Here is a 14,978-nt window from a genome sequence, read left to right as displayed (position 1 = left end):
GATAGATAGATAGATAGATAGATAGATAGATAGATAGATAGATAGATAGATAGATAGATAGATAGATAGATAGATAGATAGATAGATAGATAGATAGATAGATAGATAGATAGATAGATAGATAGATAGATAGATAGATAGATCTGTCTCCATGTTGAAAGAAATCAGGAGTGAGGCGCAGAGGCGTTGTGTGCTCTGTGTAAACATGTTATTGTATACAATACAATACAATATTGTATAATAGTTCTAGACTAAATGAGAGCAGGCATTTTCTTATCTTACTTGCACAAAAACAGATTCACTTTCCTCAAAATTAACAAAAACAGTGAAATGTAGCCTAAACTATTAAGCAATAATTACAATCATTAAAATGTCAAATAATACAAATATACTTTATGCATTTAATCTCACTTTATTGACCAGTGTCTTTGCCACTGACCTTTGATGATCCAATTCAATAAGCAAAAATGACTTTAGATAAACACGTTTGTGTTTCTTTTTTTATTGCTGAAGTAATAATTATTCTTCAATCCAGAATGATAATCCACAGCTGAAAGGTTTGAGCTGCACCTTTATTGTACAGATGTGAATTTCTTTTTCCTTCATTCCTTTCGTCTGAAGCTTATTTATTTTACATTTAGTGTGAAAAGGCATTTACTTTTAGTGTTCTATGGTTGGGGTGGGGAAAATAAGGACGAATTGGAAAAGTGTTTCTCCATTATATGTCTTGTATAATCAAAAATAATAAACACAGTGTTCAAAAAAAATTGATCTTTTAGCTTTTTTGTCATCAAAAACCCCCTCCCAGGGTAGAAAAACGAATGCAAAACTAACGTAAAGCATTACTTTCTAACAAATAACTAAAGCAATTAGTTACTTTTTTAGCGAGTAACGCAATGTTGCAACGAGAACATTTCCCCAACACTGGACTTGACCCAACCAGTCAACCTTCATGGCATAGTTGATTGTTGTGACAACTTTCCCATATCACAACTAGCCCCTGTCTATAATCAAGACTTCCATTATACACACTGAAAATATCTGCTAGTTTTACTGTCACCGGTAAAATCACATGTGGCCCACCGAGAAACAACAGTGCAGTAAATACGTGGTGAAATTTCCTGCATGTAAAACAAAATGAGGTTGTATATACGCTAAATAAAGGATCAACCAGGGCAGGGATCAAACAGCGGGGAGCAGAAGTGAATCTGTTGGCGCAATGAACCAATCAGGGCAGAGTGAGGCATCGACACAGTGCATGAAGCTGTGACCTGCGTTTGAACTGCTGACCTGTGTAACTCACTCCTATTGATGACGGGACAAACACTACCACTCTTACAACATAACGCTTCAGCGAACACAGCGTGGCCCTGGGCGAGAGGGACGGAAAGGGGCAAGAGGGGGGAAATGGGAAAGGAGAGGGCAACAGGGTAGCGTTAGTCAGGGTGTGAGTTCATTTAGTAGGGTTTTACACTGAAATGAAGACAAAGAGTAACACTTCCCTGCATCTCTGGCCCTGTGACAGGGAAATGAGACTGTGCTGAGAAATGTCAGTAAAAGGTATTAAGAGAAAGGCAATAATGTGTAGCGTTAATGACATGGAGTCATCTGTTAGGCTATTGATAATTGAGTCAATTATTTTCAGGATCAGTTATTCATCCATGACTGATGTTCTCTTGACCTCAATTACACAACTAAACACAACAGTGACAAGAGAGACGTTTAAAGATTTAGTTGTCTTTCCTGATTTGCTCAAAAAACAACACATCTTCTTCACATATTAAATGTAATCAGTTATGCAATGCACTGCAAAAAGTGATTTTAAGAATAGTATTTGTGTCTAGTTTTCCAGTGCTTACATCAATAATATAAATTTTGGAAGCAAAATTATATAAGAAAATATAAGAAATTTGGAAATTAAATTTTTTCCCCTGAAAATATTATCAAAATAAGGTGAGTTTATGCTTAAAACAAGAATAAAATACCTACCAATGGGGTGTATATGTATATATATATATATTTTATTTATTTATTTATTTTATTTTTTGCAGTGCGTTACATATTTCACGGCACATTTCGTGCTGAAAATATTGCACAATGCTCTTATATGAAAGAAACCTCCTCATGCTCAAACCTTTGCCCAGGTGACCCCATTTTTTGGAAACAATATGACCTCATCAAAGAGATTTGAGGGTTATATTGCAGTATGTGTGTCTCTGATTTGCAATATCCGCAAAACACGACAGACACCAACATCATTTCACGTTCACATGGCAGTGCACCATTTCTTGACCTTAAACCCCCATATCTATGGTTTCTAAAGCAGATTAGAGGTCGGGTCCATAGATGAAATCAATATCTGTGGAAACCATCGTGTTTTCATTAGGCTTTGTGGTTTCACCTTGCAAGTTATGTGGTTTTTGCACTAACCCTCTTTCCTTGTTGGTGGCACACTTATGTGTAGAGAAGAGTTAAGCATGACCATGAGTTTCCATTAACAAAAAACGTGATTCACTCTCCCCCAGTCATGACTGTTAAAAGCAGCAGTATTATCTAAAATGATAAACATTTTGAACAAATCAGCACGTTTCATCCACATGTTCTCTAATTTTAAAAACTTTTTGCAATCAGCCAGGTGTTTTTGTAAGTTAGCTTTATTTACTCTTGTGACTGGTATCATCTGTCAGGATGAATTTCAGCTCGATGTTCGGCGGACATGTAGCGCAACTTTTCAGCGCTCATCATTAGCTGTTGCCGCATGGCAAACGGGTGGCGCAGCCCTTTTTTTCCATGCGGCAGTATCACAGCTCCGATCTGTCACCCTTTGCTCGCCTTAATGTGTGAAAGTAAGACGTGTTGCGCCTATTAGCACTTTCTGGCAAGGCTGGCATGCTGATCTGTCCTCCCTGGGGAGCCAGGCAATATGGTGGCCCGCACTCTGGGCCTGCCAGACAGGGCGCCCACTGTCACTCCACATCAGCGTGACATCAACTGCCCAGTCAGGCGGCTATATACACACACACAAACAAACATACAAATCAAAACGTGATTAATTCCGAGACATGGTTTTAGTACTATCAAATTCTGAAATTCAACTCCCCCCAACACCATCACAAAAATGTTTAATCATTTACATTCACATGAGATGAATACTCAAGTCATATAAGGAACCTAATAAAAGGTGTTTTATTCTATATAAAGCTGATCGATTTGTGAGGATAAATATGTTGAGATCACATGACCAGCAAAATACTGCTCACTTTATTTTTGTAATCCTGTGTTATTGGACACTTGCGCTTGTTGAATAAATTAATCATGCCTGACTAAAAAGATGATTTCTACAAAAAAATTAAAATTTCATGACAATTCATCCATACCTCTAGGTGTCACTGCAAAGTTGCTTTCACGTTAGACTTTGAACTTCACAACGAACAGGATATGGTGTCTACTCTATGGCATCTTTTTCGCAGGCCTATAACTTTGAAGTTTTTTTTTTTTATATATATATATTCAGCCAAAAGATAAATACAACATGATTAAGAATTTGTTCCCCCTATACTGTATTAATTCATGGCTGTGGTTTCTTACCGTAATTTGAAATTGTAGCCACGTTGTGCTAACTCGTTCACGAGTTTTAATTTGGTTAAATCATGGCCATGGCCAAATTAGTATGATGTGGCCACAATTTAACTAAAACAAGTGACAAACTAACAAATGAATTAAAAAAAGGCCAAAAGTTAGTGGGAACTATTTACTATTTTAACACATGTTATGCGCAGGCCTTCATGCTTAACTAATGCTGAAGAAGAAAAAACTGAGAAAAGAACAGTTAAAATAAATATAATAAATATAAAATAATACAAATTTAAATAAAAAAAATCATATTGACATAAACTTTAAATGATGTACTGTTGATTTACTTAATACATAATTCTGTGAAAATGCTATAGCGCTTTTAAGGTCTGAGTACTACTCCAAATCAGAGTTCATCGTGTTTGAATCAGTGGTGTGAAAAGGTTAAGTACCTGCCAGTGAGGTTACCGACCCTGATCTCAGCACGCTAGGCCTCTTCGTGAACTGCAACTGAGCAGAAACACTCCACAGATCTCCTGTAACATTAGTGGGAAAGGTCAAAAGTGGAAAAAAACGTCAAATAACATTATCTTCCAACACCATCTGACCTAACGCATCAGGAGTCACTTTTAAAGGCCACAAATATTTTGAGTTCACTGACAGCGTCGCACATCCGATTCACAGGTTTCTTTATTAATCACATTGTAGTTCGCGTAATCTCTCTAAAAGATCGGAAAATGGAGTCGTGTGTGTGGCGATAACGTGTCTCGCAGCTGTAAATAATCCCCACGCATGTCTACAACGTGTTATCTTGTTAATCTGACGTTACACTTCCTTCCAGTGATCCCCAGCGGGCAGGTGAGGTATCATAGCCTGGTGCCAGGGATTGGTTGGTTTTTGACCTGAAATTAATTTAAGATTAAGCGAGCCAGAGGTAGCAGGGATGCAGGGATGCTGGGAGCAGAGGCGTGAGGGGGGCAGGGTTGTCTGCCGATCTGTCACAGCTCCACGCCTGGATGCTCAAGTTCATATTAGCGGTGACGAGACAAAGGGGTGACACGTCCCAGCCCGCAGGGGCCGGTGCATACACATACACATACGCACGCGAGACCTCCACACAGACACAAGCGCACACACGCAATCCACTTAAATATTCCTATAGGCCCTCCAGGGTTGGAAGGGTCAATTTCAGTTCATTTCAGCTGCAGTTGTGATTCATGATTCATTGTGATGAACTGAATCAATTAAATTGACCCTAACTGGACACATTCGAAGTCTTAAATTCGTTCAAACAGCTAGTAAAAAAAAAAAAAAAAACAGGTGGGTGATGCAGCTGCGATGATGTGTTCTGGAATGAAGGAGCAGTGAGAACATCGCATACACACAAACGAGAGCACACACAGACACACACATATCATAATGGTTCACAAACAGCTCGGTTGATGGATAGAGGGTGGCAGAAAGCGATGCCTGAGCATGACAAGATTGAACTTTGGGACATCTCAGCACTCGACAGCTTCAACAAGAAGAGGGCAGCAGGCGGTCACCAGGGGCATTGCTGCGGTCACCGGGGAATGACACGGTATAGGAGAGGGATCTGGAGAAGGAGAGGAGAAACGGAGGGAGGGAAGATAGGAGGCATCACAATGTCACTGTACTGCCAGGCCATGTCAGTTGCAATTAGCATTGGATGTAATTTTCTGAGCAATTAGAGCACTTATGTTGAGAGATCTGGCTGGCAAACAGGAGGTCCTATAGCAGCCATTCAGGCAGTAACACATGCCAGACACACATATTTACTTGGATATCTATTTGAAGACATGACATAGACATCTATTTTTTTAAGCGTATGATTTTTTTTTTTTGACAAATTAAAATGACTGCACATGAACTTTAACACCCTTAAATACCTCAATTTACATTTTTTAAAATGATTAATATTATTTTATAAGTGTATAATATTCAATAATATTAAATATTCCATTCTATAAAATAATATATAAACAAACAGACAGAAAGATTAGATAGATAGATGCGTCTCTAGCACACAGTGTTTATCGAGAACAGTACTGTACATCACTCCAAGGAAGACATGGATGGATGGATGGATGGATGGATGGATGGATGGATGGATGGATGGATGGATGGATGGATGGATGGATGGATGGATGGATGGATGGATGGATAGATAGATAGATAGATAGATAGATAGATAGATAGATAGATAGATAGATAGATAGATAGATAGATAGATAGATAGATAGATAGATAGATAGATAGATAGATAGATAGATAGATAGATAGATACACTGTAAAAAATGTGGCTGCGATTAGTTAAAATTTGTTGAGATAACTTAAATATCCAACTTAACCAAACTAAACTTAAGTTAACTAAACTTAATATTTTAAGTCAAGCTTGAACACATACTTTTTAAAGTTGAAACAATGTTGGATTTTAAGTTGTGCTAAATAATCGCAGCAATTTTTTTTACAGTGTAGATAGATAGATAGATAGATAGATAGATAGATAGATAGATAGATGGATGGATGGATGGATGGATGGATGGATGGATAGATAGATAGATAGATAGATAGATAGATAGATAGATAGATAGATAGATAGATAGATAGATAGATAGATAGATAGATAGATAGATAGATAGATAGATAGATAGATAGATAGATAGATAGATAGATAGATAGATAGATAGATAGATAGATAGATAGATAGATAGATAGATAGATAGATAGATAGATAGATACACTGTAAAAAATGTGGCTGCGATTAGTTAAAATTTGTTGAGATAACTTAAATATCCAACTTAACCAAACTAAACTTAAGTTAACTAAACTTAATATTTTAAGTCAAGCTTGAACACATACTTTTTAAAGTTGAAACAATGTTGGATTTTAAGTTGTGCTAAATAATCGCAGCAATTTTTTTTACAGTGTAGATAGATAGATAGATAGATAGATAGATAGATAGATAGATAGATAGATAGATAGATAGATAGATAGATAGATAGATAGATAGATGGATGGATGGATGGATGGATGGATGGATGGATGGATGGATGGATAGATAGATAGATAGATAGATAGATAGATAGATAGATAGATAGATAGATAGATAGATAGATAGATAGATAGATAGATAGATAGATAGATAGATAGATAGATAGATAGATAGATAGATAGATAGATAGATAGATAGATAGATAGATATACTGTAAAAAAAATATTTTCATGATTTGTTCTCTCAACTTTTTATCTTTTGTCAAATCAACTTCAATAACTAATGTGTGAAGATAACATACTATTTTGAGTTTCTGTTTAATAAACCATTCTTCTTCATTGTATTACCTACAATTTTTAATTACAACGAACTCAAAATTTTAAGGCAACAAGGTAACTTGCTTTTTTAAGTTAAACCAACATTTTTTTTTACAGTGTAGATAGATTTTTTAGGTCTTTTTAACGTAATTTAAGTTGAATTAACTTACATTTTTATTTAAACTTAAATTACGTTAAACTGACCTAAAAAAATCTATCTATCCATAATATTTTTGTCTGTTTGTTTATAGATTATTATTTATTAATATATTATCTACACTGTAAAAAAGTTGCTGCCTTCAAATTTCAATCAACTTGGATGTTTAAGGCAGCAACTTTTTTACAGTGCGATATATAGAATGATAGAATGAAGATAAAGGCAGATTATGCATTTTAATTGACTTTTTAAAATGTCTGTATAATTTCTAATCTGTTGGTTGTTTAAGTGGACCTATAGAGGTCATTTAATAGCAGTAAGTGTGGGTGTGATCTCTGGAAATACTGAGTTAAGGTGGAGATTGATGTGTTATTGTGGGAGTTACTTTTGTCACCACAAGGTGCTTTTGCACCACAGGGTCTCTAGAATGATTAGCAAGCCCCCAGTGCGTCTTCCCCCACTTTCCGTACTTGTTTATTGACAAATGAAATTTCAGAATGACTGACTGAACAGGCAATGTTCCATCTCTGTCATTACCCACTTACGTACAATTGATCAGCCTTTGCTGGAGCAACATATTATAATCGGTTTTGAATTCATGAATACAACAACCGCTCACAAGTTCATCTTTAAATATTTTAATTTCATAAAGTTTTATTAAACTATAATGTCCAATTGGACAAACAACAATTTAGAAATAGCTGCAGCATGTGAGAATGATGCTTCATTATTATTAACTGAAAAATATTTTTACTTTGGTCATGAAATTAAGTTGATATGTAATAAATGCTATTTTGACTTTAATTGTTATGATAAAAAATATTTTGTAATGAATGTTGCATTTAATTAGAAAAAACAAACGATAGTCACAAAAGCGTAAGAACAGGAAGGAGTGACATATAGTGAAACTGGAAAGACGATTAAATTGAACCCAAAAAGAAACGGGTGAAGGGAGAGGGTTCATAAGAAATTGGGTGGTTATACTTTTCTTTCCAACCCCTGAATGCAAGCTTCTACACTAAACCCTGCCACATTTGTGCCTCCTACATGCCTGTTTGAGTCAGAAGACACCAGCAAGGGTGATCTGAAGATGTCTTCTGCCATCAGCTGCAATGTCCAAAAGATCCCTCAGCCTCGATCCAGACCTTCATAGAGGCTTAACATCTACTGGACCAGAGGGTGTCGTCTCATGTCACCCCCCGTGTTACTGACACATGTCTTTTCAGGTCCTAGGCTCATATTCCCTGCTTCATCTGGCCCGTCTGCTCCTGTTGGAAGAACCCACATCACCAGCCACCCTATTGCCTGGGCCGAGAGCCTCTCAGCTGGGGCAAAAGGATTTGTCACATTCAGAGTTAACACTTGCCTGCGCATATTAAATGATGAGATGACACAAACACATTAAAGGCCTCAGTCACAGTCACAGATAGGGACACACGGAGAAACGAAGCTGCAACAAAAGGAATGAGCGGTCAAACGAAAAAGACACACACTCACACACACACACACACGCACACACACACACACACACGCACGCACACACACACACACACACACACATATATATTTTGGGGGGTTTGTAAGATTTCTTTTTCTTTTTGAAAGAAATACTTTATTAAGCAAGGGTGCATTTTTATTGTATTTTTTAATGCAGCCTTAGTTAGCAGAAACTTTTTTTCAGAACATTAAAATCCAAATGTTTGAACAGTAGTTTAAATATAATTATAAATGGTAAAAAGTATAGAATAAAATAGAATATGCAGTATGTAATGTTAATACATATAAATGCATACAATTTTACAGCCAATATTTTCAGCAAATAAAGTCTGTTTAGTCAGTTAAACAAAACGATTATGAGACTTTAGAAGACTTAAAATATTATGCACTCACGTTACGTATACTTCATTTACAATGCTTTTGCTGCTTTTTTTGTCCTTTATGAAGCTTGACAGCTTCTAGTCCCCATCTACTAGGAGAGCTCAGACATTTTGATAAACCTATATTGCGTTCCACAGAAGAAAGAAAGTAAAATAATGAGTGAATTTTCATTTGGGGGTAAAACTTTATTTGATATGTGTTTTTTAATTTGACTATTTATTGAGATGAATACATCACAAAAAAAGGAAGTAACTAAAAAGTTTGTTTCCTCTGCCTAGCCACACTGATATCAATAGACAAGTTGTTTTATTCCACAACAGCAACCTTTGGTCTATTTCTTCAGTTTGTCTATTTCTCTCTCCAATCTTTGACTCACTTCCTCTCTGACCCCAGTTTATTCTTTGTTCTCATTTTAAACATCCTCCCGCCGTTCTCTCCCCCTCTCTCGTTCTCTCTTGTCCTCCCATCTGGACTGATAGTGGTTGTGATGGCTGGGGTGTGAGGCGCTGCCTGGGTCCAGTTCCATTCTGGTCTCACCCACACCATGTGTACCATAGGTGCGTGAAGTATAAATACCGCGCGCCCCGTGGCCATGCTCATCCCAGCAGGACCCTCTCTGGCCCTCTGCCCCCCTCCCCGCTCCCCCTCAGTTCTTCTGTCCCTAATTAGGATATTGGGCTCGTTAGGGCCAGAGACCCTCGGGCCTGCTGACACAAAGTTGATTCTATCTGACGTAACAAGTCAATGCTAAGGGGATGGATGCTAATTTTAATTAATAGAATGTAAGGGTCAGTTTGTGCTAAAATGCTAGTGGAAAGCATAGTGAACAAATTACCAAGAGGTAAACCACAACAACAATCACCATCAAAATTAAATGCCCAGAACAGAGAGCAAAATGCATCAGTCCTGGAATGTGTGACCTCTTGCCAACATGAGTCTTGGGAGAACCTGTTGATGATTCCCATAATTATTTCTTACAATGAGCTTGCTGTACATAAACTTGGTTTAAAGCAGGGTTTTCCAAATGGGGGTTAATGAGGGAACTGCAAGGGGGTTTGTGAGTGGATGAAAAGTTAATAATTATCTGAAAATCATCAACATTTATTGCATTTCATCTGCTCGCTTTGAGACTCGTCATGATGCCGGGAAAAAAAGATCTACAGTGGCATCCATGATTGTAGCATCTTCCATTTTTATTACAGATATTTTGCCCCGATTTCCCAGGAGGTGATGATTTTGTTCTCTTGAACAGATGGGATGGAAACACTGCTTTATTTGCAAATGTTTTATGCAATATTCCAACTTTGGATGGAAACATATTGTTCTCTTCTGCTCACATGATATTTATGGAAAGAATGTGCATGTAAACTATACTGTTTTTATGTACATTTTTAAAAATGTCTCAAACTTTTAAAGGTGAGCCACATTCTCAAAAAAAGACCCCTTTGAGATGAGCAGTTTTCGTCCCATTTCGAAATTGCCTTTTATATCTAAGATACTCGAAAAAATTGTGAATGCACAGCTTAATGACTTTTTAATGAGAAATTACATTTTTGATAGATTTCAGTCAGGTTTTAGAGCTGGCCACAGTACAGAATCTGCTCTTTTGAGGGTCTCTAATGACATCCTACAGGGAGTTGATTCTGGAAACCGTGTTGTTCTACTATTGTTAGATCTTACCGCAGCTTTTGATACAGTTGATCACAATATTCTCATTGATCGTCTTATGGGTCAGGTTGGTATTCAGGGTCCAGCCCTGAAATGGTTCTCTTCCTATTTGAAAGATAGGACTTTTTCGGTTAGTTTAGGGGATCATTCTTCTACTGTTGCCCCTCTTGTGTGTGGGGTTCCGCAGGGCTCTATACTGGGACCAATTTTATTTTCACTCTATATGCTCCCTCTGGGTTCTATATTTAAGAAATTTGGGATTCAGTATCATCTGTATGCGGATGATTCTCAAATTTATTTACCACTGAAACATGGGCATAAATGTGTCATTCAGTCCCTGCATGCATGCTTGACTGAGGTTAGGTGCTGGCTGGCGACTAACTTTCTCCGATTAAATGAGGATAAGACTGAGATGATCTTATTTGGAAATAAGGGGTGTGTGGATGATGACTGCCTGGGATTGTTTCCTGGGAAAAATCTGTCTAGCGTGAGAAATCTTGGTGTCATTTTTTACTCTAAGCTTAAATTTGACCGGCAAATCAATGCTGTTGTTAAGAATATTTTTTTCCATTTAAAGGAACACTCCGACTTTTTGGGACTTTAGCCTATTCACCTTATCCCCCAGAGTTAGATAAGTCCATACATACCTTTTTCATCTCCGTGCGTGCTTTAAGTCTGTTTGACGCACCCACCGCTAGCCTAGCTTAGCACAAAGACTGGATGTGAATGGTTGCAGCTAGCATACTAATCCAAATAAGTGACAAAATAACGCAAACATTTTCCTATTTACATGTTGTGATTTGTATAGTCACAGAGTGTACAAAAATCAAAGTCACATGAGACACAGATATATCTTAACCGTATAAATACTGGGAACTATATTCTCTGAAGGCGAAGCACTGCTTCTTGGGCGGAGTGATAACCGCAGCACTTGAGACGTGCTGTGAGGAGCAGAGAGTTCGTTCAGAGCGCGTCTCAGGTGCTCTGTTTTCTCAGTATGAGTCAAGATGCTATAAGCAACAGCAGCTGCAAAGTAATTTAGGCGTTATAACATATAGTGATATTAATTAACATGTCATGAAGGGTGAAGGTCAACCCCTCTTCAACCAAACTGACCTTTAACATCACCACCTCCTGAACACCTCACACCCTGTGTCCTTTTTAAAGTGTCCCTATTATGCTATTTTAAATGTTCCTAATATTGTTTTGAAGGCCTCCTACAATAGGTTTACATGCATCCAAGGTCAAAAAACACTTTAGTTTTTTTTTCAGAATATGCATTGCGCATCACCTCATTTGCCAAAGTGTCTGAAAACAGTTTGTTCGAAGGTTCAGTCTCTTTAAATCCCTCCTTTCCGTAAGCCTACTCTGCTCTGATTGGTCAGACGGCCCGATCTGTTGTGATTGGTCAAACGCTTACGCCACCTGTCAAATACAAAACGCGTTTCATCTCTGGAGGCTTCCTCAGTGCTTGACACAGTGATAAGAACAGTAAAAATGGCGTCGGTTTCACCGTATCAATTCCAGCAAAAGTCGTCATTCCTTTCGAATTGCATGCAAAATGGATTTGCTTTCGCAACGCTTGAAACAGCGTCTTCTTGACATGTCGACAACACGGACCAAACGGCTTCATCTAAGGCAGGTCAAACTAGATGTTGTTAGCGGGCAGCCAATAAAGACCATAGGCTGGTATTATGCTAATTTGTTACAGTAGGTATTTAACAGGAAGTGAGACTGAAATTTCGGACAACTTTTTTTGGCAGTTCAGAATTGATTCTTTCTTTTAGGAGACAAAAACGTTACTTGTCGTACAGTTTGATCTTTGAAACTTTGCAGACCTTTTAGATTCACAAACAGCTATACATGGCATGAAAGGTAATATTCGAAACAGCATAATATGGCACTTTGAGGCAACCCAAATGCTTAACATTATAATTATGCCCTCATCTTAATCACCGTTTCTTCAACACTTCCCTCTTTGCTCTCCACCATCTATGTAACATACCCTCCCCCTCTTTTTTTCTGACCTAGATTTAGCAGTTGATCCGGACTGGAAGGTTAACCCCTAGAGGGAGCACCTTGTCAGTCCTCCACCCCATCAGTTCACACACAAAGGGCACCCTTTGTCACTTCACATTTCCAGGCTTTCCCTGCTTTACTGTCGCTTTCATTGTAATGGTCACTCTTCCATCAGGCCTTAAGTCTCACCTTTGGCCAAGCACAGGTAAGGAAATCACCTCAAAAACATCAGTCAAACAAGATTTCAAAATCTTGAAATGTAAGAAATGCACGCTAATTCAATCTTAATCTTAATGCACATTCCTGCACTGTAAACCCTGATTTTTTGGCAGAACTCAAAACATTTGAGGCAATCAGTTGCCTCAATTTTTTTAAGCTCACAAACTTAAAAATATGATTTTGAACCACACAAACATGTTAATTGCAAATTGATTGAAATGTTGACTAAACTGAGTCTTTGATTGCATAAACATTATGTTATCTCAAAACTTTTACAAATAGCTGCTAGCAATAGCACACGTGAATGTGCCAATATAACAAAGAGACTTTCTCTATACATTTGAATATTGAATATACTTAAGTACAATTAACTTTCAGTAATACCTGTTCGGGTTTATAGTGTGGTCTTATTGTGGACGATTTATTAGTGCACGTTTTTGTAATCTTTGCTCAAAATGAAATGACTTGTTCTCCTTCTGAAATGATATAAAAAATGTATATTTAAATGCATTTCTGTGTATCAAAATTGGCCTTGTTTGTTTTGTTCTGCGGTTCTGCGATTTCAGTTTTGAGTCAGAACTTAACAATAGTGTGAACTATTATTAAAACATCTGTTATCTATTCTATTCCAATATACTGTAAAATGTCATTTTGTTTATTAGTAATGTTGAAAACAAATGTGCTGCTTAATATGTTTGGGAAAACTATGATATTTTTTCTTAGATGAAGTAACAGCATTTGATTGAAACAGAAATATTTACTGTGTGTCTTTACTGTCACTTTTGATCAATTTCACGAGTTTACATGTTAATGAAATCTGATGCAATATTATAATGCGTATTTGGCTTGCTGTCCGGGGGGAGGGCTCCGAGCTCAGAATTCGGCCCGACCCCAGAGTACTCCCCCCATAACTTTTAGAGATCATAGGTATGAACTGACCCAGCCGAATGTGGGGTGAAGGGGTGGTGGTGGGATGCTGAGAAATTAGTCATGAGACAGGAGGTATAGGGAAGGCTTTATTTATACTGGCTCCTTCTTGTGCTGATTGTGTGATTACCTGAACATGCTCCTCCCGAACTTTGTTACATGAAACTTCATTTAATGCATCCTTGCTTAAATGTATCAATTACTTTTAAGGAAGGGGGGGGGGGGGGGGGGGTAAAGACTTTACAATAAGGTTCCATTGTGTTAACATTATAGTTAACATGAACTAACAATGAAAAAAAAAACTTAAAAAGCATGTATAATGTCGGTTTCAACATTTACTAATACATTATTTAATAAGTTAATTTTAATATTTAATGGGCCTGAAATAATAAACTATGAACAGTTGTATTTGTATTAACTAATGTTAAACAAAGATAAATATATAAATAAATACCTTGAAAAGAGTATTCCCCCATTGTTGGCTGGTGTTAGATAATGCATTAACTACAGTACGTCAATTATTGGGACCTTGTTATAAAGTGTTACCCAAAAAAAAAAAAAAACAACCTCAATCAGGATAATGTCGCGATGCATAATGGCAAACAGGTGTTTAAGAAAATATAGGGGGTTTTGTTGCTATTTGGTTGAAGACAAATATCGAAAGGGGCCTTTACGGTATATAGACTGAGGACTTTTCTGCTCAGAACAGAGCTCTCTCTCAGCTCTCCGCCTCAACAGGAACTAGCGTATGGAGCTAGTTTTAAAACATCTTAAAAAAGAGCCTGCTTGCCATCTATGTAACGCATAGCATGAGTGAGTGGTGCCAGGAGGAGAGCTTAGGTTGGTTATGGCCCTCCCAGGGGTCAGCACCCATCATGCACCGGACCCTAATGCTGCTGATGAGAGAAAGACCGCCCTGCAGGCCTGTAGTCCCTCGAGGAGTGGGCATTCAGCATCAACATAACCTGAGCCGACAGAACAAACACACACACAAAAGCAAGAACACATGTACACTCACATACACTCAGGACAGGAACCTGACACATACAGATACACAAGCACAAAGACACACACATATCAAAACACGTACTGCAAGACAAGTCCAATATTACATGACATATAAACAAGCAGGTTTCTCACTAAAGAAACTCACGTTGCACACACAGAAAGTACACTCTGAAATAGCATTTTATGATCACACACA

The sequence above is a fragment of the Phoxinus phoxinus genome (genome assembly GCF_949152265.1).
Source record: "Phoxinus phoxinus genome assembly, chromosome: 21".
NCBI classification, from domain to species: Eukaryota; Metazoa; Chordata; class Actinopteri; order Cypriniformes; family Leuciscidae; genus Phoxinus; species Phoxinus phoxinus.
This window is presented reverse-complemented; position numbering follows the sequence as displayed.